This window comes from Biomphalaria glabrata, chromosome 11 (assembly GCF_947242115.1).
Source record: "Biomphalaria glabrata chromosome 11, xgBioGlab47.1, whole genome shotgun sequence".
In the NCBI taxonomy this organism is placed as follows: Eukaryota; Metazoa; Mollusca; class Gastropoda; family Planorbidae; genus Biomphalaria; species Biomphalaria glabrata.
This window is the reverse complement of record NC_074721.1, coordinates 41,922,451-41,948,515: the sequence shown is the minus strand read 5'-3', so window position 1 is coordinate 41,948,515 and position 26,065 is coordinate 41,922,451. Positions and strand designations below refer to the sequence as shown.

The 26,065-nt window shown below is 37.7% G+C and overlaps 1 protein-coding gene across 3 annotated transcripts in view; it reads right to left on the bottom strand.

The window, feature by feature from the left end:
* LOC106050387 (uncharacterized) overlaps window positions 1-26,065 on the bottom strand; it is a 115,876-nt gene that overhangs the window by 12,845 nt on the left and 76,966 nt on the right. The window lies entirely within an intron of this gene.

Here is a 26,065-nt window from a genome sequence, read left to right as displayed (position 1 = left end):
AGGTTAATGGATGGCATAAAATAGTTTTGTCTACGTCACAATAGCCCACTTTCACCCTTCAATGAAAAGCATCGATCGTGTAGCTTTAACTCTTTCTCTCCGTAATTATTTACCACACTCTGGTGGAATCAACGCTGGTATCTTCAGTTAGGAGAGAAAGAGTTAACATTGTCAAAGTTTGGTGTCTGAAAGAAAGGAAGATGGCCTGCGCATTATCATGCCTAGCTTTGTTTTATTACGGCAGTGCTGACTACTAAAAGCTAACAAACCACTAAATGCGTTCACTTGTGTTCCGGATGTAATAACGGAAGTGTTTTCATGGACCCCCCACCCCAAGTACCTTTTCTTTCCTTTGTTTGATGTCTCCATTTAGTTTCAAGTTTCCGTTCGTTGTTCACATCGATATCAGATCGATACGCTAAATGACTTTTTGTTGATTGATTGATTTTTTTTTTTAACCTTTAGGATTTCCTGTTAACAAACAGGTTTGAGACTCTAAAGAGATACGCACTCTCTCTATACACACACACACACACACACTCTCTATACACACAAACACGCACGCACGCACGCACACACACACACGCACACACACATACACACGCACAGATGAGAGTACACACTTTCCCCACACAGAAACTTGTGAACTATAAAATAACCTCCCTTGTATGTGTCTTGAATCTATGTTTGAATAGGTGACCAGGTTGAAATGAAACCTGAGTTGTACAAGACATTTTCTTATATCAATATACAATTAATTACACGTCTTCCACAGGCACGTGACGTTTTGGCGCCTATAATAAGTCAGATTCCTGAATGGTAATGACATGCTATATGTGAGTTCTGCTAATTGCACTGGATGACATTTTTGGATTTCTTTCCAAAAGATTTGTTTTTATTTGACATTAGTGTAATATACGAACTAGCTAAGTGTCATACTTTAATATAACAAAAAAAACATATCAACATCTAAAGCTCTAATACGCTGAATGATGTCAATAATTCCACACATAGTAAAGATCAAGACACGGAATGTGGTCAGTACAAACTCTAACGTGAAAAGATCTATTTTGAGAAATTGGGTAGGGGTGATTTGGGTGACACATCTCGCATTGACGCAGGTAGAGTTAAACAAATGAAGACAAGACCAGCACCGAGCACTGGACGTTGGCGTCATGAGTCTGGCGATCATCTCCTTGGGAATGGTCATTACATGTGACACCTATCCCGCCCCCTATCTTCTGCTCACATTTCACTCCTTGTATATACTCTTTCCTCCACCCCTCCCCTCTCTCACGCGATTTTTGTTTTTAAAGTAATATCTTAAAAAACGTTTTTGAAAATAAAAGTGTGCCTCTTAATAATCACACATACACAAGCCAAAATGTTTATTAAAGAAAATGATGTGAAAAACAAACACATATTTACATTTAGTACGTGAAAAATATGTCTTAACACATACACTCATGAAAAAAAAAAAGAAAAACTCTTTTAAAAGAATACAATAGACGTACATAATGTATTTCGCGCCAAAACGTCCCGTCGCCAAAACGGCTCGCGCCAAAACGACCTTCGCGCCAAAACGGCGGGGCCAAAACGGCGTCGCCAAAACGTCCTGTTCAATAATATTTATGTAAATATGAATTGCCCTTGGCTTCCGAGCCGAAGGTCCCTGGTTCGAATCCTGGGATATTTAACTTCGGGATCCTTGGGCGACTCTTGAGTTCATCCAGCTCTAATCGGGTTAAGTTTATCCGTGCGGCCCATGCCTCCCTGCGGTCGATCAAACAAAAAACTGCAAACGTCCACTGTTTCTGCCGAAACTGTCTATAACTTTACTGGTGAATGGCTTCTTGCCGTGATAAGACATTAGTTGGGGAAAAGTAAAGGCGGTTGGTAGTTAAAAAAAATACATTTTATAAATGAGATTAAATAAACAAATAATATAATGTGTCGTTACCCATCCTCTGTTTGGGACCCCTCAACTCAAAAAAACATTAAGAAACTGGAATGAAAAAGAGCAGTGAGATTCATAACAAAAGAATATTCACATTTGACTAGAGTAACACCTTTGGTAAAATCACTAAATTTAGAAAGCCTTCAGGATAAAAGACTCAAAAGTAAAGTAGCAATTATACATAAAGCACTGTACCATAATCTTCAAATACAAAAACAAAATTTAATAAAATACTCAGAAAGACACAAAAATACAGTTGTAAATCTCGATCCATATGCTAGGACAAATTCGTACAAATTGTCACGAGTCGAGTCTGTGACCTATTTCGACCAGTTTCTAGAAGCTCGAGTTCAAACCAATGCAAGTGTCCAGCGTAAACAAGTTAATTTTAGGTATCCAATCAAAGAAAGGGGTTAAGGAAAAAAATAGCACACGTCAGCTTCTAGAAGGTCAAAGTTACTAAATTAATTATCGGAGAAGTTTCCATGATTCTGGAATGTACGATTAAGAAAGGTATAAATTAGGGGAAAGTCAGTTAGACGGGGTCCTCGCTCAGTCCTCGATTAGTAATAAGTTTTGTGATATTAGCGGGTCCATTAGTTAAAGTTTTATAAGTTGAAGTTGAAGTTATACTAAGTGAAGTTACGTGTATCATTTAAGTTTTATTTATGAAGTATCAAGTCAAGTTGTTATGGAATTGAGAAGTTAATTTGATGTGAAAGTTGAAGAAGTATTATTAAAGAAGTTTTAAGAAAATACAGAGCTATGTTTATTTCCTTATTTCATTGAATTGTCAAGTTTGATAATAATAATCCCCGGCAAGTGTGATCGTCACACAAATGCTCCTTCTTCCCTAGTGCTATTAGAGCATGGAATGGGTTGCCTGAGCTAGCCAGGAAAACCAGTGACTTGGCAGAATTTAGGTCATTGGTTAATATGCATGACTGACAAAATGCATGACGCGTAGGACGTAATCATCATCTTTTTGAAGTAACGTCTGTATTATAAAAGATAAGAAGATAAGATAAAGAAGGAATGGGTTTCTACAAAAGTCTTGTCTTGGGTCTCCCACATACGTAAAATCGGCATCATTTAAAATGGAACTTCTCAGACATTCAAATTTCAACTCTATAATTAGACTTGTAATGAACTGTTGTGGGAAAACAAAACAATTAATTGTATCTTGCCAGTCATATAAATCACTATCTGAACAAGGATGGAATCATACTTTGCTAATAAAAAAAAACACCCCGACATGTTTGTCGTCTGATGACTTCCGCCATGTTAACCGAAATCGAGGCATTTTGTATTAAAATGTACACTATGCAGCATTCTACTCTCTAAACCTAAAATGTTTTTTCACCATCATCTTGACGAGGCTAGTTGCGGTGTCTATTTCCGGTGCTCTTTGACATGCTTTTCATGTGCACATTTTGTTTTGACCTCGTTCTCACATGGTGGGCAGACGATTTCGTTCGTTTGATGACCTTCACATCTATTTATTCTTTCTATTGATTCGGACGTAGCACGTTGCTTTACTTCTCTATAAAACAAGATAGCCTGACCTTTGACCTAACGAAGCAACAGGTGCATTCACAGGTATCTGGTCGTGAGGTGTAACTCAAAAGAGATATCAAATAAAATTACCTAGCCTTTTTTTCGTCTGAAGAGGTAGGTAGATCGTAAGGGATAGAATGGTTACTCTAAAAGAGGATGAAGGGATGAAGGAAAGAAGAGGCAAATAAAACTAGGTCAGAAAGGGAGGGAACATGTTTTTTTGGTAATGATTTTACACATGGCCAGTGGATCCTATGGTAGACTGTCTAAAAAAGTCTGGAACAGACGAGGTATCACCACAAACACAAAGCTAGGGGTCTATAGAGCCGCCATCCTCCCTACATTGCTCTATGCCTCAGAAACGTGGACAGTGTACAGAAAACATGCTAAGAAACTGAACCACTTCCACATGACATGTCTAAGAATGGCAAGACCAAATACCAGATACTGAAGTCCTTCGAAGAGCGTGTCTGCAAAGCATCCACACAATCCTGATGCAGTCCCAGCTGCGATGGGCAGGGCACGTCTGCAGAATGGAAGACCACCGCATCTCTAAACGACTCTTGTATGGCCAACTAAGAGAAGGGAAGCGCTTGCATGGAGGTCAAAGAAAGCGCTTCAGGGATACCCTCAAAGCTTCTCTGAAGGCGTTCAGCATAGACCCAGGCACCTGGGAGACAGAGGCACATGACAGAGCATCATGGCGACGCGCTGTGAAAACTGGCGCACAGGTTGCTGAGAGAACAACGCTGGCAGAAGAATAACGCCAGAGAAAAAAAGCAAGCAATGACACTAGCTCAATCTTGAATTATCTGTCCAGTGTGCAGCCGAACATTTCGGGCTCACATAGGTCTCACCAGCCACATGAGTAGGCATTAAACCCCAGTGCAAAGCCTTCAGCCCCCTGAATGACAAAGTGGTCATCATCGAACCACGATGAACGAACTATATACACATGACAAAAACAGGCCAGTTAGCTTTCAGACCGTGTCCTTGTGGTGGTCAGTACGTCTTCTGTGTGTCACAACTAGAGTAAAAAATGTTTACACATGCAAACACGCATACAGAGGGAAAAAGAGAGAGAGAAAAACAAAGAGAAAGAAAAAAAAAGAGAAGAGAGAGAAAGAGAGAGAGAAACAAAGAGAGAGAGAGGGGGGAAGACGAAGAGAAACAAAGAGAGAGACATAGAGAGACAGAGAGAGAGAGAGAGAGAGGAAAAAACAAAGAGTGTGAGAGAAAAATAGAGAGAAAAATAGGGAGAGAAGCAAAGACAGAGATAAACAGAAAAACAGAGAGAGAAAGAGAGAGAAACAAAGACCGAGAAAAAAAAAGAGACAGAAAAACAAAGAGAGAGAGAGAGAGAAAAAGCGGAAAAGAGAGAAAGATAAACAAAGAATGAGAAAGAAAGAAGAAAGGTGGACAAAGCGATAAACCACAGCCACTTGGTAGCACAACTTTAGTTCAAGATTAGTATATGGCTCCTTTTGTCTCGAAAGGCAATGGATGCGCCCAAGTGAGTCACTGGTTTTGGCTTAATCTTGAGACGGGGAAGAATCTGGTGTGGCTAATCAAGCCAATTCTAGAACGGCAGACTTTGCCACAATTCTTTTGTTCTCAGCAAGGGTTGTCCCAGCACGCACAGTCTGTCTCCATGCACTCCGGTCTTTGGCTATGTTTTCCCACATACTTTCACTGATGCCTGAGGCTCTCATGTCTCGCTTGCAGACATCTCTATATGTTAGTCTTGGGCGGCCCTTGGGTCTGACTCCTTCCTCAAGCTCAGCATATAAGATATCTTTCGGGATTCTACCATCTGGCATGCGGGTGACATGTCCGAGCCAGCGTAATCTTCTTTGTGTCAGGAGAGCATACATGCTGTTCATATTGGCCAATCTCAAAACTTCCTGATTGGAGACATGGTCCCTCCAAGAGATGCCCATTATGCGTCTCAGGCAGAGCAAGTGGAAACTATTCAATCTGTGCTCTTGGTACATGTATGTTGACCAGCTTTCACTGCCATAAAGGAGAGTGCTCACAACACAGGCGTTGTAGACTAGGATTTTGGTCGCTGTGGTCAATTTACCATTTTCCCAGACGCGCTTGGAGAGTTTTGCCAATGCTGTGGTAGCTTTTCCTATCCTTTTTGTCAGCTCGATGTCTAAGTCTAGGTTACTGACAATTGTTGAACCCAAGTAGGTAAATTCCTGCACCACTGAAAGGGTGTGGTTCCCAATTTGTATTATAGGTATTTCTGCGATTAGATTAGTATTTCCTGTCTTCTCGACTAGTCTGGACTAACTAGCTTTAAGTGAACAATGAAGCTATAAGGTCTACACAATCACTGGTTTCTCTACATCAAATCCCAGCCGCTCAGAAATGTCAGCAAATATGTAAGCAGAAATTCTCTTTATGTCCAGGCGCGACCCAAAACTAAAACCCATTTATTTTAAATTCACAACCAAACTTATTAAATGATACCACGCCAATAGACCCGCAAGCCCAGTAGAAACTAGAGAAGCAAAAAATGTGTCCAAAAAATTGTCAATTGGAGGTAATCAAATGCAATTAGCCATGTCACACTCCGCTTCCCCCCCACGACACCGCTAAGAGTCGAGTCAATAGAGCGAAACAAGACATGCGACCAGTTATCGACCTTAATTGAGAACTAGAAGTTTCACAATAAATATCAAACACACACAAACACAGACACACCACCGAAAGTAATTTTAGTGGTTTTTTTTCCCCGCCATTTCCACAAAAAATATTTCGACAACCTAGAACCAGAGCCTAAGTTATCCCCAGCAACCTAGAACAGAGCCTAAGATATCCCCAGCAACCTAGAACCAGAGCCTAAGTTATCCCCAGCCCGAGAACAGAGCCTAAGTTTTCCCCAGCAACCTAGAACAGATCCTAAGTTATCCCCAGCAACCTAGAAAAAAGCCTAAGTTATCCCCAGCAACCTAGAACAGAGCCTAAGTTATCCCCAGCAACCTAGAACAGAGCCTAAGTTATCCCCAGCAACCTAGAACAGAGCCTAAGTTACACCCAACAACCTAGAACAGAGCCTAAGTTATCCCCAACAACCTAGAACAGAGCCTAAGTTATCCCCAACAACCTAGAACAGAACCTAAGTTACCCCCAACAACCTAGAACAGAGCCTAAGTTATCCCCAGCAACCTAGAACAGAGCCTAAGTTATCCCCAGCAACCTAGAACAGAGCCTAAGTTATCCCCAGCAACCTAGAACAGAGCCTAAGTCATCCCCAACAACCTAGAACAGAGCCTAAGTCATCCCCAGCAACCTAGAACAGAGCCTAAGTCATCCCCAGCAACCTAGAACAGAGCCTAAGTTATCCCCAGCAACCTAGAACAGAGCCTAAGTCATCCCCAGGCAACCTAGAACAGAGCCTAAGTTATCCCCAGCAACCTAGAAGAGCCTAAGTCATCCCCAGCAACCTAGAACAGAGCCTAAGTTATCCCCAGCAACCTAGAATAGAGCCTAAGTTATCCCCAGCAACCTAGAACAGAGCCTAAGTCATCCCCAGCAACCTAGAACAGAGCCTAAGTCATCCCCAGCAACCTAGAACAGAGCCTAAGTTATCCCCAGCAACCTAGAACAGAGCCTAAGTTATCCCCAGCAACCTAGAACAGAGCCTAAGTTATCCACAGCAACCTAGAACAGAGCCTAAGTTATCCCCAGCAACCTAGAACAGAGCCTAAGTTATCCCCAGCAACCTAGAACAGAGCCTAAGTCATCCCCAGCAACCTAGAACAGATCCTAAGTTATCCCCAGCAACCTAGAAAAGAGCCTAAGTTATCCCCAGCAACCTAGAACAGAGCCTAAGTTATCCCCAGCAACCTAGAACAGAGCCTAAGTTATCCCCAGCAACCTAGAACAGAGCCTAAGTCATCCCCAGCAACCTAGAACAGAGCCTAAGTCATCCCCAGCAACCTAGAACAGAGCCTAAGTTATCCCCAGCAACCTAGAACAGAGCCTAAGTTATCCCCAGCAACCTAGAACAGAGCCTAAGTTATCCCCAGCAACCTAGAACAGAGCCTAAGTTATCCCCAGCAACCTAGAACAGAGCCTAAGTCATCCCCAGCAACCTAGAACAGATCCTAAGTTATCCCCAGCAACCTAGAAAAGAGCCTAAGTTATCCCCAGCAACCTAGAACAGAGTCTAAGTTATCCCCAGCAACCTAGAACAGAGCCTAAGTTATCCCCAGCAACCTAGAACAGAGCCTAAGTTATCCCCAGCAACCTAGAACAGAACCTAAGTTATCCCCAGCAACATAGAACAGAGCCTAAGTTATCCCCAGCCCGACAACACTATCTGACGAGAAAAAACGAGCAAGGTGAAAAAAAAAAAGTGGCAGACAAAAGAAGTGATAGGAAGACACGATGAAGGAATAGACGGATCTCAAACAGGACAAAGAAGCTCAATGATAGAGGAAACTGGTTAGAAGATTATATTGTGCTCAAAAGAAATCTTTAAAATCTTATAGGGGAAGAACGACTGAAAGATAAAGCTCAATCAAACACAATATTATGTAGACAATGTATTAATTGAAATGAACAAAAATCTTCCGTCGTAAAACGACTATAGTTCATCCTTATAATTTTACACATTTTATTTTTATATAGTGTACTAGCCGGATATGACCCGCGGCCTGTTTAGGCATTACTGATGTAGTGGATTGGATTTAGATCTATATAATACATGGCGAATAAATTTCTTTTTTTTTTTTTATTTGCCACGAAAATGAAAGTAAAGTGTGAAAATGGGCTTACCCGTTTTGCTGACATATTCATATCAAGTCTAAAATACTGTGGAAACGGGTTTACCCGATTTGCTAAAACGTTTCCTTCTTTAACAGAGATAAAAATGAGTTTTTATTTTAATTTTTAGTGTGCTCCGGTCGTGGGAGGGACATTAAACATACACAACGGTCGCCCCCATCATCGAAGGAACATTTATGCCAATTTTATCAAGAATTGATCCAACGGTTTTGATTTTTATTTGGGACATACATACATACACACTCTTACATTTTGTTATGTATATTAGATGATTAGCGGGCCTTTTCATTACATTGAATAAATGTTTGGAAATTTTTTCCTAATCGAACTCACACAAACCATATGCACTACACTAGAAGAAAATTTGAAGACCTATATGCTCAAACTTATTTAGATTTGTTAATGTTTACAATTCTTGTTTTTATGTTTGTTTGTATATTCTTATTACGTGTTGAACTTACATTATGTTGCCAATAGCGCTATATAAATCTAAATACGTTTACTTATTATCATTAACTCACTTATAGTGGTGGGCATTCCATACAAGGTTTAGAACCTCTGTTCAGCACTGTCGAATTAATGGCCCGGCGATGTGAGTCCTGATTGCACTGTGTGTCTGGTGGTCTGGAGTCAGACGTTTATACAACTTAAGAATGGGGTTACGCTCAGGACTGCACTTGTTAACTGCGGTAGTGCATTTGGAGAGAAGAGAATGCAGTGCAAAGCTTTGACCTGCAATTTGAAGGGTTTGAGTTCAAATCGATTTGCTACTCGTCGGACTTACTGCCATAGCGTGTCTGTTCTTTTTTACAGTTCCTCTTATTAGCTGGCAAATTCATGGGTAGAAACTGGAACATGGAAACGGATTTTGAAAACAGCTCTAACGATTTTCCTAGTACTTTTTACAGCTTACGTGTATCTCAAGAAACGCGTTGACTGAATGGTGAAGCGCTTGGCTTCCGAACTGGTGGGTCCAGGGTTCGAATCGTGGTGAAGACTGGGAATTTTAATTTCAGGATCTCTAGGGCACCTCTGAGTCCACCCAACTCTAATGGTTACCTGACATTAGTTGGTGAAAATAAAGGTGGTTGGCCGTTGTGCTGGCCACATGACACCATCGTTAAGCATTGGCAACAAAAAAGAAAACCTTTACATCACCCGCCCTACAGAACGCATGTTCTGAATTGGGAACTTACTAATTAAAATAATTATTTATTTTCACAACAGACAGATCGCAAGGTCTGATAGGTGAACTTTATTTTTTCATATGTATATCTTTGGGAATAAAGTTACTTAATAATTGATCACACAGTGAAAACTCTGGTTTGACCGTTACAAAGTTTCAAAATATAATTATCTTAAAGTTAAATTAAAATAATTATATTTTAAACAATTATAACGGTCAAACTAAAGTTTTCAATGAGTAGTATCCCCCCCCCCCCCCGAAGCAGGACAGTTTGGCACAGCCGTTTTGGCGCATGGGACGTTTTGGCGCATGGGACGTTTTGGCGCGAAATGTTTTGGTGACATTATTTACGTTTAGTATATTATTTCTTAAAAAAAAAAAGAACTTATTCGCTAGGTGGTATTAAAATTTCATAGATACAACATTATACTAAAGTGAAATTAACATTGTTATGAAAACTACACGATTGTTAAGTCACCGTCAAATTATATCTCGCGCCAAAACGTCCCCTGTGCCAAAACGTCTCGCGCCAAAACGGCTGCGCCAAAACGTCACGTACCGGTATTCTCTCCCCCCCCCCCTCCAAAAAAAAAACCGTCAAATTTCGAGGAAAATGGTAGAGTCGTTTTCGAAGTTTGTGTCCAGGTCAATGTTAGGACCATTGAGGACACTGTGGTCAAATCAACAGGTTATTGTGACAGGCATTGGCGTGAATGACTTCATTCATGACTTAAAGACAAGAAACAACTCTGAAATGACTGGAGCGCAAAGACTGGAAGCTTCAAGACTACTTGGTCAAGTCATTAGCTGACTTTGGCGTCACGGTCTGTTCAACGGGAACATCCAAAGTCTATTCTCGTCTCTTACAAGAAGTTACACTTTACACAAGTGCTTTGTTCTTTTTTCTTAAAGTGTGAGAGAAAGTCTGTGTGAGAGAGAGAGAGAGAGAGAGAGAGTGAGAGAATGAAAAAGAAATAGAGAGAAAGAGAGAGAAAGAGAAGAGTGAAAGAGAGAGAATGAGTGAATGAGTTAGCGAAAGAAAGAGAGAAAGAAAGAAAGAAAGAAAGAGAGAAAGAGGGCGAGAGAGAGATTGATAGAGAAAGCTTGACCGTAGTTCACAGTAATCAGACCAGAAAGAGTGAAAGAGAGAGAGAGAAAGAGGGCGAGAGAGAGAAAGAGGGCGAGAGAGAGAGAGAGAGAGATTGATAGAGAAAGCTTGACTGTAGTTCACAGTCATCAGACCAGTACGTGTCAAACCACTACAAGTCAAACCACTACAAGTCAAACCCTTCACTAGGTCAGGACATTTTCTATCCGTTCATTTCAATGCTTTCAATTAGTCAAGCGAGTCGGTCTTTCGTAATAGCCTACATCCATTAAGGAACTTTTCTACTGACCCACATACACACACACACACACTCACCTACACGCACACCTACTTTTTCTTTTACCTCACCCTACCACTAAGTTCAACCCCTTCCCCTCCACCCCCCCCCCCCCATCTGTGACTTATGGTCTAAAATAGTCAAAATTTCTAAAGTCTGAAAACAGTCGTACAGAACTATAGTCACGTGTCTGTCAGACAGTTTGTACTACACATCTACTGACAGAGCGTCTTACATGAGTATCCCAGTTGACATCAAATATTAGCTTCAATGTGCTCAAATACGTTGATATATGATGAAAAAAAAAAACAAACAACAGAAAGATGAACAAATGTTTGAGACAGCAAGTCTTCACCTTTCTCTGCTACCCAGCCAGTACATGTTCAGTTCAGCCTGACGCTAACAACTGGCAGTAGCAGCTGACTGCTTTAAATAGTTACAAGTTCACAATGTTAGCTCAATTATAACAAGGAAGGTCTATATGCCTAATTGATTAGATTAGAAGATAATGATGCGAATGTTATTATTATTATAGCTTTTATACAGCGCTACTTTCATGCTTATAGCATGTTCAGAGCGCTTTTGTCATTGGTGGAACAGTGGGGGGAGGGGGTATCTAGGAGTTTGTTTTCCGTGCTGCCTTTAGGCGCTCAGTAAACGCAACTCTGCTCGAGTCGAGTGTCGAACCTCGAGCCCCCATCTAGGTAGCCAAGCCAAGCCAAGTTCAAGAGCACTTAGCCTCTCGACCACGCTTCTATATGCTTTCACACATTCAGATGATAACCATGTACATATATTGCTTGAACTATCTTATCTTATAAATTACAACATAAATTATAAATTACAAAAGATAATTACGTCCTATGGATTTTATGTCAATCTAGTCATACATATTAGTCAATGACTTAAACTTTGCTAAGTCGTTGGTTATCCTGTCTGATTTGGGCAACACAAAGTCTGTCTCCATACGGTGTCTTGTATAGTTGGAATTACTATACACAGGGTTCCCCCACCATTCTGAGATTAGGATTTCAGGAGATTTCCAGGAGTTTTCCAGGAGAAAATATTCGATTTCAGGAGCGGAAAAATGCGAACTATATCTATATTTAGTAATAAATATAAGAATTACCATATACATGTATACAATTTTTTTTTTCCTTTTCAAATTAGCGAATTCAAAAGTAACTGATTAAAGAGTAAAAAAAAGTACTTGTAAACCAATAAGCCTATTTGCACTACTCTCTCTCTATATATTGCTTGTATTAGTCAACATTAGGAATTAATTAAAATCTCTAAAATTAAACAAATTGCAATGTATAACACATTATCATTATCAGTTTCCTATTTCAGTGGAAATCTCTTGCATTGATTGTTTTTATTAACAATAGGTGTCTTTAAATCTATAAAAATCTAGCTCTGAATCATAAAGCTAGAAGTGAATTTGATTGTAAAACTATGAATAGTTTAATTTTATATAGCAGCTTAAATACTATATAGACCATATTACACTATACTCTAAGCCCCATCTACTTCACAATCTAGATTTATAAAACTAAAACTAAGAGAGAGATTCCAGAATCTAAGTAGATCTCTATTAGATCTAGAATTCTAGAAATAAAATCTAGTAGACTATAGACTATACCATTATACTCTATATATATATATGGTATATATACCATATATACTCTAAGTCTAAGGCCTCCACCCTAAAAAGTACAGTAAAAGTAGAATAGAAGGCCCTATATTCAGTAACTATAACTATTATATACTGTCTGTAACTGACTATATCACTATATCTGTCTCTATCTAGATTGACTAGTGACTAGATATATCTATCTCTAGATCTGACTAGAGATCTACTAGATCTAGTAACTAGTACTACTACTAGATCTAGAAGATAACTACTAATTTAAACTACTATAAACTAGATCTAGATTGACTAGATCTAGATCATACTGATCATAAATCATGATAGTAGATCTAGATCTACTACTAGTAATTTTCTAGTAATCTAGTAGACTAGTATAAAAGTATTATGATATCTACTAGCTAGCGCCTAGATGATAGATATTTATATTATTAGATCTAATCAATCTAATCTAGATTTACGGTCTAGTCTTAATTTTAATATCAAGTCTTTCTAGATTTAGATAGATCTAGATAAAATAGATCTAGCATTTTCATTCTAATTCCAGATCTATCAAATCTATGTAGATCTATAATTCTATACATATATCTAGATTAGTTTTTAAAAAAATCACTTTTGAGATCGAGACAGACTTAGACTTAGAATACCGGTACTTAGATCTATGTTTATATATGGCAGTGCCTATTAAAGTAAACAAAGTATTGAAACTTCCGTTTTAGGCTTGAATTCGCCGTTTTTTTTTTCTCTTAATCGCCCGTAGGATCGGCGATTTTCATATTGAATGACACCCAAAAAGACAATTTTGTCTATTTTTCAGGAGATTCTTATGACTTTTCAGGAGATTTTTAATAATTTCAGGAGATTTCCAGGACTTTTTCATATATTTTGCAATTTCAGGAGATTTCCAGGAGCTCCTGAAAAATCAGGAGGCCGCGGGAACCCTGTATACAAGACACCGTATGGAGACAGACTTTGTGCGCTGGTACGATCCTCGCAGAGAGCAAAAGTAACGAAGCTGCCTTAGTCAACAGAAAGAAACAAAAAGCTGCCCTGTCAGATGGCTCTAAAACAGACGCATCTACATGGACGAATTGTGGCAAACTCTGCCGCTTCAGTGTAGTAAATAATAAAACATCGTTTTCAATGGCGCATCTGGTTAGAAATGTATGAAAGAATTAATTTTAAGATGATAAGACTATTGAAAAAAATTATAACGGTCAAACAAGAGTTTGACTGCTTTCTGCTTTTACACTGTGTGTCCAAATAGTTAGTCGCGTCTTATCTTATCTTATAAAATGCAGACAGTACTTCAAAATAAGAAATCTATTTTGTTATGAAGATTTCTCCATCCTGATATACATATTATGGATGCTGGAAAAATAAATGTTATTAAGAAACTTAGATGTTGAAGCAGTCAGTTCGATTTAAATTCTTGCCAATAAACGCATTTTATTCTTGTTTTAAAAAAATATAATACAAAATATAAAATAAAAAATAAATAAATAAAATCGGATATGCAGAAAAAAAAAGATCTCTTTTATTTAGTTTTCCACTCAATCGACACGCCCATGGCTCAGGGGCATTTTATCTTTAAATCTGTCTCCAATTTTCTTAATGAGATTGTCTCCCCTTTTATTTCTTGTGGAGGACTGTGTATCCTGTGCAATGTCCTTATGGTCTTGGAGGCTTTCTAAGCCTATCAAGTTCTAGAGAAAAGAACAGTCTCACAAGAACACTTAGTGAGATTGTATTTACTTGAGGGGAAAAAAAAACAATTATTACAACAACAGCAAGAAGCAAAGTATGAAAAAAAAAAAGTTAAAAAAAAAAAATTAAAGGGGAAGAACCCCACATTTACAATCATATATCTCATATCTTTTCTTTATCAAACAAAATTAGTTAATTACCACTAATTAGTTAATTAATTGGTTAATTGTTTTGTTTGATTCGTGTTTTGTTAATAAATGTTAAAATCGTAACTTGATCCGAGAATGGGAAGTGATAGAACAAGAGTGTTCACAATCTTCATGTACACTGGGTGCACCAGACTGACAGACGGAGTTAGTTGATAAAAGCTTTGTCAAAACAAATGTTGAACTGGTTTAGTTTATCTGAATATGGAGTTTTTAAAAAAAAGGTGTGTGTGTGTGTGTGTGTGTGTGTGTGGTGGTATGGCTAAATAATCTATGAATGTATCTCTGCGTTACCTACGCCAGATTACTTCCTGATTAAAATAACTAGATCTAGATTTAGTCAAAGTTTAGACATATAAGAATTCAGAGCACCAGGAGAGCGAGAGTTGCCTCGCTTGCCTTAAATGGGCCTTGTAGCTACCTGGCATAGTGCCGAGAGCAAAAAGAAACGAAGAGGCCTTAATCAAGAGGAAAAAAAAAAAGATGCCCTGTCCGCTAGCCCTGAATCAGATACTTATACATGCACGAATTGTGGCAAAGTCTGCCGCTCTAGAATTGGCTTGATTACCCACACCAGATTCTGTCCCGTCTCTAGACGAAACCAAGACCAGTGACTCATCTTGGCGCATCTATTGCCTTCTGAGGCAAAAAGTAGCCATATGGGATTGCTAGAAATGTTCTTACGTTGAAATTAAGGGCTGGTGTTAGTTAGCAAGTTAGCTATAGTATCACCATTCATTAAATTCTTATTTTGTTATTATTGTGTCTATCTCTCCAATACTGTCCAATCCAGCCTGCTACTTACCATTCGACAGCTGCGCTGGGTCGGACACTTATTCCGCATGGGGGACGCCCGCGTGACAAAAGCGATCTTTTTTTTTGGCGAACTTAAAGGAGGACGGCATAACAGAGGTGCCCTCGTAGAAGCAATAAAGATAGACTCAGGCGCCATTTTGCCCTCCATAGCATAGACAAAAGTACGTGGCAGCAGACGGCCTCTGAAAGAGACGGAGAGCTCTCATGTAGGCAGTGGGACATACATTTTAGGCCCCCCAAAGAAGCCATTGTAGAAGACAGGCGCCCTATACGTCGAGAAAACGTAAATAAACCCCCGGCTGACAACGGTTTTGTCTACATCAGTAGTGGAAAAATATGCAGGTCAACACTTGGTTTTCGTTGCCACGCGAAACAATGCAGTCATCCATAATTGTTTTAGGATCGAAGACATTTCCATTATTATTATATGTCTGTCTCAAGAGACGCTCTTTTCCTTTTGCAACTTCTTATCTGACTAAAGGGGCCATACATAGATATACACACCCACAGTCACAGGTTAGGTATTTGTGTCACAAATCATCTTTAGCATCAAGTAAAGGCTATATTTTGTTTATTTTACAGTACCCAGTTCTTGTGAAGATATCTTCTGGTATTATGAAGAGGGGAGATCCTGGTCACAGGGCTCATGGGAATGGTATTAGGTGTAAATGAGGTGTGAAGTTGAATTTTGAGCTAGTTGGCTGGGATAGGAGGTGGAGTGTGTGACATAATTTTTTTTTTTTAGAGAGAAGTTCAGCTTTGTGTGTCAGGTGGATGCAGGAATCTGTACGACAACAGTGGTCTTTCCACTGTCCCCCGCCCGCTTACGGGGCTCCAAAACGAGACTTTCTGTTAGGTTTTAGTCCCTTAGCCTAAGACCTAATTAAAAAGTTATGTCCCCCTTTCAGACCCTGTGATCTATAGGGCAGATGATGTAAACGACATCTGTTTCTGTAGCCTACGGTTGACGAGGGTGTCATGTGACCATCACAACGAACAACCATCTTTACTTTTCCCCAACTAATGTCAGGTACCCATTACAGCTGGATGGACTCAGAGGCGCCCAAAGAGCACGAAATTTAAAAACACAGTCTTCACCAGGATTCGAACCCAGGACCCCCGGTTTGGGAAGCCAAGCGCTTTACCTCTCAGCACCATGCCTCCTGAGAGTTGTTGCTGACATATATATTTTTTTCTAAAGCAGTAATCCATGATCTAATCACCTGCACAACCTTCTTTTATATTTTAATATGCCGAAATAGAGCGTTTCAACGTGCAAATTAAATATAGGTCAGTGCATGTTTACGCAAAACATTAAAACATAGGTCAGTGCATTTCTACACAGAACAAAGGTCGGTACATGTTTATCCGTTCAGGCGTCCATCTTTGACACCCATTATCATGTGTTTAAATATCATATTCTTGCAGACTTCTAATCTCTCTGTGTGTTTTCCCACCCCTATACGCGTGTAATGGGCATCACATGACTAATGCAAACCACGTGAGGAACGAAAAGGGCGCCGCAGTTTTGATATGCCTGCGATTGATAGGCGCAGAGCTGAAACGTGGTAATAGCATCATGGGGGCGCCATAACCGCCACATGACAGACATCAAGGTGTGCTTTAACTCAAGGGGGTTCAAGACAAATGATATAGGACTTTAAAAAAAAACATAAATTCAAATAATGTAATTAGAAAAACAAAAAAAAAACGAAGTCAATTATATAGACCAGGACATGACCTAAATTGTACCGATGTGCCATAAAATCTAAATCTAAAACTATATAGACCTAACAAATGTTAACTACATAATCTAAAAACAATAACAAATACAAAAGTGACTGTAATGTGGATATATATATCAAATACCCAAATTGACTACATGGACCTAACAACAATAACAAATACCCCAGGTGACTATATAGACCTAACTAGAATAACAAATAACCAAGGTGACAATATAGACCTAACTAGAAAAACAAATACCCAAAGTGACTACATAGACCTAACAACAATAACAAATACCCCAGGTGACTATATAGACCTAACTAGAATAACAAATAACCAAGGTGACAATATAGACCTAACTAGAATAACAAATACCCAAAGTGACTACATGGACCTAACAATAATAAGAAATACCCCAGGTGACTATATAGACCTAACTAGAATAACAAATAACCAAGGTGGCTATATAGACCTAACTAGAATAACAAATAACCGAGGTGACTATATAGACCTAACTAGAATAACAAATAACCGAGGTGACTATATAGACCTAAATAGAATAACAAATAACCGAGGTGACTATATAGACCTAACTAGAATAACAAATAACCGAGGTGACTATATAGACCTAACTAGAATAACAAATAACCGAGGTGACTATAGACCTAAATAGAATAACAAATAACCGAGGTGACTATATAGACCTAACTAGAATAACAAATAACCGAGATGACTATATAGACCTAACTAGAATAACAAATAACCGAGATGACTATATAGACCTAAATAGAAAAACAAATAACCAAGATGACTATATAGACCTAACTAGAATAACAAATAACCGAGATGACTATATAGACCTAAATAGAATAACAAATAACCAAGGTGACTATATAGACCTAAATAGAATAACAAATAACCGAGATGACTATATAGACCTAAATAGAATAACAAATAACCAAGGTGAATATATAGACCTAAATAGAATAACAAATAACCGAGGTGACTATATAGACCTAACTAGAATAACAAATAACCGAGATGACTATATAGACCTAAATATAATAACAAATAACCGAGGTGACTATAGACCTAAATAGAATAACAAATAACCGAGGTGACTATATAGACCTAACTAGAATAACAAATAACCGAGATGACTATATAGACCTAACTAGAATAACAAATAACCGAGATGACTATATAGACCTAAATAGAAAAACAAATAACCAAGATGACTATATAGACCTAACTAGAATAACAAATAACCGAGATGACTATATAGACCTAAATAGAATAACAAATAACCAAGGTGACTATATAGACCTAAATAGAATAACAAATAACCGAGATGACTATATAGACCTAAATAGAATAACAAATAACCAAGGTGAATATATAGACCTAAATAGAATAACAAATAACCGAGGTGACTATATAGACCTAACTAGAATAACAAATAACCGAGATGACTATATAGACCTAAATATAATAACAAATAACCGAGATGACTATATAGACCTAACTAGAATAACAAATAACCGAGGTGACTATATAGACCTAAATAGAATAACAAATAACCGAGGTGACTATATAGACCTAACTAGAATAACAAATAACCGAGGTGACTATATAGACCTAAATAGAATAACAAATAACCGAGGTGACTATATAGACCTAACTAGAATAATAAATAACCGAGGTGACTATATAGACCTAAATATAATAACAAATAACCGAGGTGACTATATAGACCTAACTAGAATAACAAATAACCGAGGTGACTATATAGACCTAACTAGAATAACAAATAACCGAGGTGACTATATAGACCTAACTAAAACAACAAATAACCGAGATGACTATATAGACCTAACTAGAATAATAAATAACCGAGGTGACTATATTGACCTAACTAGAATAACAAATAACCGAGGTGACTATACAGACCTAACTAGAATAACAAATAACCGAGGTGACTATATAGACCTAGCAGCAATAATATTTAATAAATAGACATTGATCTAGAATTAAGAGGTTGAAGTTTTCTATTCGAACGAGAAAGCCGAAGCTCTTTCTCTCTTTCTTTCTAGATCTTACTCTCAGTGGCGTAGCAACGGTATTTGATGCCCTGTGCTGTGATTCCCCCCACCCCCCCCCCCCCCCAAAAAAAAAAAAAAAAAAACATCAAAAAAATGTTACACATACTTTCTTGCTGGATAAACTATCAATAATTTTTGTTGAAATCAGCTTTTTTTTCCACCAATTCTTGTTCCATGAACATTTTTAAATTAGTGACGTTAAACACAAAAAAATAGTTTTAAACGGTGTAGGGCATCGATAAATGTATTTGCATCGCCTTCAGCCTCAGCGGCTTGTATTCCTGCCAAATGTAGAGAATGGTTTGAGCAGGTCATGAATTCTACTTTAAGATTGACTTCTAGAATACGCTTTTGCACACCACAGTGTTGGCCTCTCACGACAGCAGCAATATTAAAGACTTGACCTCTGCTGCATTTCATTTTGCCAAAACGAGGTTAAATTGTATCAATACGTTGTAACTCTTGTGAGGCGACTAAACGAAATATATACAGAAGACAAGTGTGTTATATAAAGCGGCCATATAGATCTAGATCTAATAGCTTTCTGTAGCCAGATGAATCTTACACCATCATCCTACTTCCCCATTCACCTTAATAACTTAATGACTTATCTTCTCAATTCACCACAGTATTTTAAATGGCTTATCTTCATTGTTTACCACAGTATCTTAATGGCATATCTTTATTATTAGCCACAATATCTAAATGGCTTATCTTCTCTATTCACCAAAGTATCTTAATGGTTTCTCTTCATTATTCACTACAGTATCTTAATGGCTTATCTTCATTTCCCCCCAAAGTATCTTAATGACTTATCTTCATTATTCTTATCTTATATAATACAGACGTTACTTCAAAAAAGAAGATGATTACGTCCTACGCGCCATGCATTTAGTCATGCATATTAACCAATGACTTAAATTCTGCCAAGTCACCACAGTATCTTAATGACTTATCTTCTCCATTCACCAAAGTATCTACGTGACTTATTTCCCCGGTTCACCACAGTATCGTCATCGCTATATTTCTCCAAGCGCCCTAAAATCTATGCCCTTAGATTTTCCATTTTAATCTCCCTTGTTGCCATTCACCATTCCCTTCAACGCTGTATAGCACAATTCACCATTCCCTTCAACGCTGTATAACACAATTCACCATTCCCTTCAACGCTGTATAACACAATTCACCATTCCCTTCAACGCTGTATAGCACAATTCACCAAAACATTTCCTCAATTCGACTTCTCAAAGTTTAAGCAAAACCAAAAAGAAATATTTCACTCTGACACCAAACTTTAACACTCTGTCTTGTAGAAACTTAAAAGCTTTAGTGATATGTGTCCTTAGTGACATTATGTCATGTCCTATCACCCTGCCAATGGGCTAACTTCATTATTAATTACTCGATGTCTGGACAGCAGAGTTGAACACAGAGCTGAAGGCTGCGGTCAAAGTACTTTTGGCGGTGAGTTAAAACAATGTCTCAGAAGTGAAGGCTAAAATCTTTGCTTGAGATCTGAGTTCAAAACAGTGACCATATCTGAACTTGAAACACGTTTTAAAGCACTCTGAGGTCCAAGGCGAGGACATTACGGTTTTAAATTACAAAATGATTATTCCGAGTGTGGAACAGTTATACACAGAACATTTTTTTTTCGCTTTAATGTTAATGAAAACAAAGTGCTAATGACGCAGCATAATTTCAGTTAATAATATCAACTTCTTAGTAATAATAGTACCAGGGCCGGTCTTAGGTAATTGGAGGCCCTAGGCCAAATGAATAGGGTGGCCCTAAATAAAATGGAAAATAAAAAACATAGACCGAAAAAAGGCAATTATTTATAAACAGCACTGTATCTATATCTAAATCAACAATAAGTTAAATTCATATAGCGCCGATAGCACTTATGTGTTTCATCGACGATTCATGATCACCAGACTCAAATGACATGGTGAATCAAGCATATAGATCTACTCTTAACCAAGTATTATTTTTTTCTTGGCTTACAAGCTCTAGATGTAATTGTATAGACCTAGATCTATTTCTTTTAAGAGATTTTTGAGAGATTGTAAACTTTACTGTATGGTTTTCTGTTATACAGTAAGTCCATAGATTAAATAGGTTTATGTGACGTCACACAAAAACCCGGTGAAAAATCTGACCGTTTTGGATGCGCAGAAAAATTACGTCAGGAAAACATCAACTACTAAGTTATCATTAAAAATAAATCTGTAAATCAAAAGATATATTATATCAGAAATGGTCAATACCATCATTTAACTTTACTTTACTTGCAATGTGAAATAGAAGGTTGTAGTTTTTAGAAGTAATTACTGAAGTTTAGAATGCAAGAAAAATGATTGGCGCGGGGCACTCTTCCCCGGACCTAAGGGAGTATTTATAATCATATTGTACTAGTTTAGTTAACAGATAAATATTTATAGTATTTTGAAAAATTTGAAATTTAAAAGGTTACATCGCTAAAGAGTTTAAAGTTTTGAGAAATACTTTTAAATCGAAGCATCTCATGAACGAAATTATCAGTCAAAGTCTATTCCTAACCGGAAATCAGAACTTTTAATTCGGGTGAATGATTTCTCGAGGTCTACTAGTTTCCGGGAAATTGAGTTAAAGTTCTTGGATAGTAAAGCAGTGCTGTCCCTTTTCTTGTTCTCGTTTTTTTTTTATCGGTCTTTCTATATCGCTTTTCTACCTCTCCCTGTCTCTCTCTCTCTCTCTCTCTCTCTGTCCTTCTCGGGCACACACACTCACATTCTCTTTCACACTAGTTCCTCTCACACCCGCTTTCTCTCACACATTTACACAAATACTCTCTCCCTCTCTCTCTCTCTCAGACACACTCTTTCTCTCTCCCTTAGCTTTCAATCACTCCGCCAGCCTAGATCACTAATCTCCTCCTTACTGACCAATGTGGTCAACTCCTCATTTCACTTTCTGGGCAAGAGAAAAGGTTAGCTCAGCAATCAGAACGCACACTACTATACACACATACACAGGCTGTCACCAAACATACACGCACATGTATGCTGAAGAAACTACACACACACACACACACACACACACGAACACACGGAAACAGCAATAAAAACATACATACGCACAGACTACAACATGTAAAAAAAAAACTACGAAAAGAAAAGGAAGAAACGAAAGAGAGAAAGAAAGAAAGATTAAAACTGAGAAAGAGAGAAAGAAAGAAAGATTGAAACTGAGAAAGAGAGAAAGAAAGAAAGATTAAAACTGAGAAAGAGAGAAAGAAAGAAAGATTGAAACTGAGAAAGAGAGAAAGAAAGAAAGATTGAAACTGAGAAAGAGAGAAAGAAAGAAAGATTGAAACTGAGAAAGAGAGAAAGAAAGAAACATTGAAACTGAGAAAGAAAGAAAGATTGAAACTGAGAAAGAGAGAAAGAAAGAAAGATTGAAACTGAGAAAGAGAGAAAGAAAGAAAGATTGAAACTGAGAAAGAGAGAAAGAAAGAAAGATTGAAACTAAGAAAGAGAGAAAGAAAGAAAGATTGAAACTGAGAAAGAGAGAAAGAAAGAAAGATTGAAACTGAGAAAGAGAGAAAGAAAGAAAGATTGAAACTGAGAAAGAGAGAAAGAAAGAAAGATTGAAACTGAGAAAGAGAGAAAGAAAGAAAGATTGAAACTGAGAAAGAGAGAAAGAAAGAAAGATTGAAACTGAGAAAGAGAGAAAGAAAGAAAGATTGAAACTGAGAAAGAGAGAAAGAAAGAAAGATTGAAACTGAGAAAGAGAGAAAGAAAGAAACATTGAAACTGAGAAAGAGAGAAAGAAAGAAAGATTGAAACTGAGAAAGAGAGAAAGAAAGAAACATTGAAACTGAGAAAGGTAGAAACATTGAAACTGAGCAAGAGAGAAACATTGAAACTGAGAAAGAGAAAGAAAGAAAAATTGACATTGAGAAAGAGAGAAACAGAGAAACAGATATATAGAGAGAGCAAGAGAGAAACATTGAAACTGAGAAAGGTAGAAGAAGAGAAACATTGAAATTGAGAAAGAGAAAAAGAGAGAAAGAGTGAAACAAAACAGAGAAAGAGAGAACGGAAGAAGCAATGAAAAAGAGAAAGGGAAAGAGTGAGGGAAAGAAAGAGAGAAAGAGAGAGAAAAAGAGGATAATACAGAAGAAGAGATAGATCGATAGAGAGCCAAAGAGATAGATTGAAAGAAAGAGAAACCCGGGGGGAGGGGGGGTTGCTCCAGAAAGAGAGAGACTAGCATATGGAACAAGGAATGTGTCTTTCATTGTGTGTCTTTGTGTCTTTCAGAGTATTTTATTAAATTTTGTTTTTGTATTTGAAGATTACTGTTCAGTGTTTTATGTATTATTGCTACTTTACTTTTGAGCCTTCTGTCCTAAAGGCTTTCTAAATTTAGTGATTTCACTAAAGGTGTTACTCTAGTCAAATGTGAATATTCGTTTGTTATGAATCTCACTGCTCTATTTTGTGTTATTGACCTGAAACTATTTGATTTCAAACCCGTGGATCCAGTATTTCATTAATTAAATGGATGCTTGAAATTTATCTTTTTTTTTTTTTTTTTCACGCGTCATTTCTCTACTTAAAATATAAGCAACATTGTAGATACGTTTACAACCGACTCATTTTCTTGACTCTTTTTAGTAAATATTCCCATCAATCTTCCAATCTCTAGGTGCAGTTTAACAATCTTCTATTCGCGGCTCAAACCAAGAATGCCGTCATATTTGTTTCATAAAGCCTCTTATATCTTGTTGTAGTTTTTTGTTTTTAAACAGCCACACTTTCTTTACAAATCAAACATGTTGGCTTATTATCATGTTCTACAAAAAGTAAAGATCCATTCACTTTTCCTGGTAGATTCTACATTCTGAGATCCTAACGTAGGTTAGGATACATTTTTCAACCTTTTCGTTTGGAAAAAAAGGGGGTGGGATGATTTTCGAAACTTTGTGCCGACTATTCGGCGGACCGGATGGAACCAGGGGTCGGATCTAGCCCGCAGGCCGTATTTAAGGCATCACTGGCTTATTATATTCCTGTATCTAGTTCAAATATGTTCAAGGTTTATTTTAAAACAAAGAACGCAGCCAGGCCGTCCGCACTTGCAGATCTGAAAACGACCTCTTACAGATTGACTTCTAAAAATAAAAACTGCTACTTCATTCTGTAGCGTATTCTCAGCCACCTGGTGAACCCAGTTTCGGACATTCTCTTGTTCAATTGACCCACAGGACAGCTTAACTTTTTTTTGGCAGCGGTCAATTAAAATTCTGACGTTTCTGCTGTAAAATGTGTCAAATGAGGCTTTAGGTCATTCGTATACGTGACCTTGACCTAGATAGTAAGGCCGATCACAGTATTGTTGAACTGGGGGCTTGAGAGGTTTAGATCAACTTTTTTAGAAATTCCTGGATGAAAACATTGTGTTTTGCCAAAAGTGGCCTGTAGCAAGCAGCTTCCTCTGCGAATGGGATAGTCACCAGGTCTGGGACTGGGACATTTAAATTAACGGCCGTGGAGGGGTAGGGTACCGTGAGTCTGTATGTCCTAAACAGTTGAAATTAGAAATATTGTCTTAGTAGTGTACTGTAGATGTAACATAAAGTTCATTCGATTACTAGAATATCCACTTGATACTCAACAAGGCTCGGAACATACCAAAGTAATCGCAGCTTACGGAATCGTTTTTTTTGGTGTCATTGCATGTGACATAATCGATTTCTCGTCCACAGATGATGATTAACCAACAAATACACAATTAGCCAATTATCTCCCTTAAGTTTGAGTGACTTGTCGGTTCCGTATGCTAAGTGCAGTGAGCCATATTTCATCTTAAGTGCGCATTCTCTTAACATTTGCAGTCTATGAAGTAGGAATACAAAACCTGACATTCTGTTTATTTGTTTATTTGATGTATGAAACATTGATATGCAGACATCCTTAAACCTATCGAATATATGAAAGTATGTGAATATTGTTCGTATTTGCACCTATATTGCTATTGCATCAATGTCAGCACTGAGGTGGTCAGTTGTAGTCAAACAGAATTTCCATTTGATAGGACCAATAAAATCATCTTATCTTATCTTATTTCATATTACTATGTGATAATCAAACACTTGTACGATTTTGTGTACTGTGAACTAGAACTGATTCTAGCGTATACATATTGTGTACACATCTAGCTAATGCACTGAGAATCAGGGCCGGATAAAATAAGCTAACTTTTGTTTTAAACAGCGAAAAGTTTTAAACATTTATTTGGGAAGAGTAATAAAAAATACGACTACTTCCAATTTTAGTTTCATTTCCCTTTTTTTTTATGCACAGATACCTGTTTTAAAACTTGAAATTTTGGCAGTTTACATAGGACATCGACGCCTTACACGGATGGTGGCACAACATACAACCCATGTCTGTATCACTCTAGTTTATAACATTTTCTTAGAGATACTAATCCCATGTCAGAACCCAGGGCTATTTATGACACGATCAAATGAACATTGATGCGATGGAAGAAATTATTCTTGTAATCTACAAAGTAGGCCTACATATATTCATAGTACAGAGATACACATATACAGTGACACATATACAGTGACACATATACAGTGACACATATACAGTGACACATATGCAGTGACACATATGCAGTGACACATATACAGTGACACATATACAGTGACACATATACAGTGACACATATACAGTGACACATATTTACAGAGACAGACATATGCAGAGAGACACAGACATACACAGACACTTATACAGAGACACACAGACACACGTATACAGAGACACATATACAATGCCATACAAGGACACACCTACGCATACATACACAAAAACACCGACTTTTAACAAAATGTTACTAAAATGTTACTAACTACATTGTTATAATTTTAGTAATGTAGTTAAATCCAATAATAATATTTAAAAAAAGACGC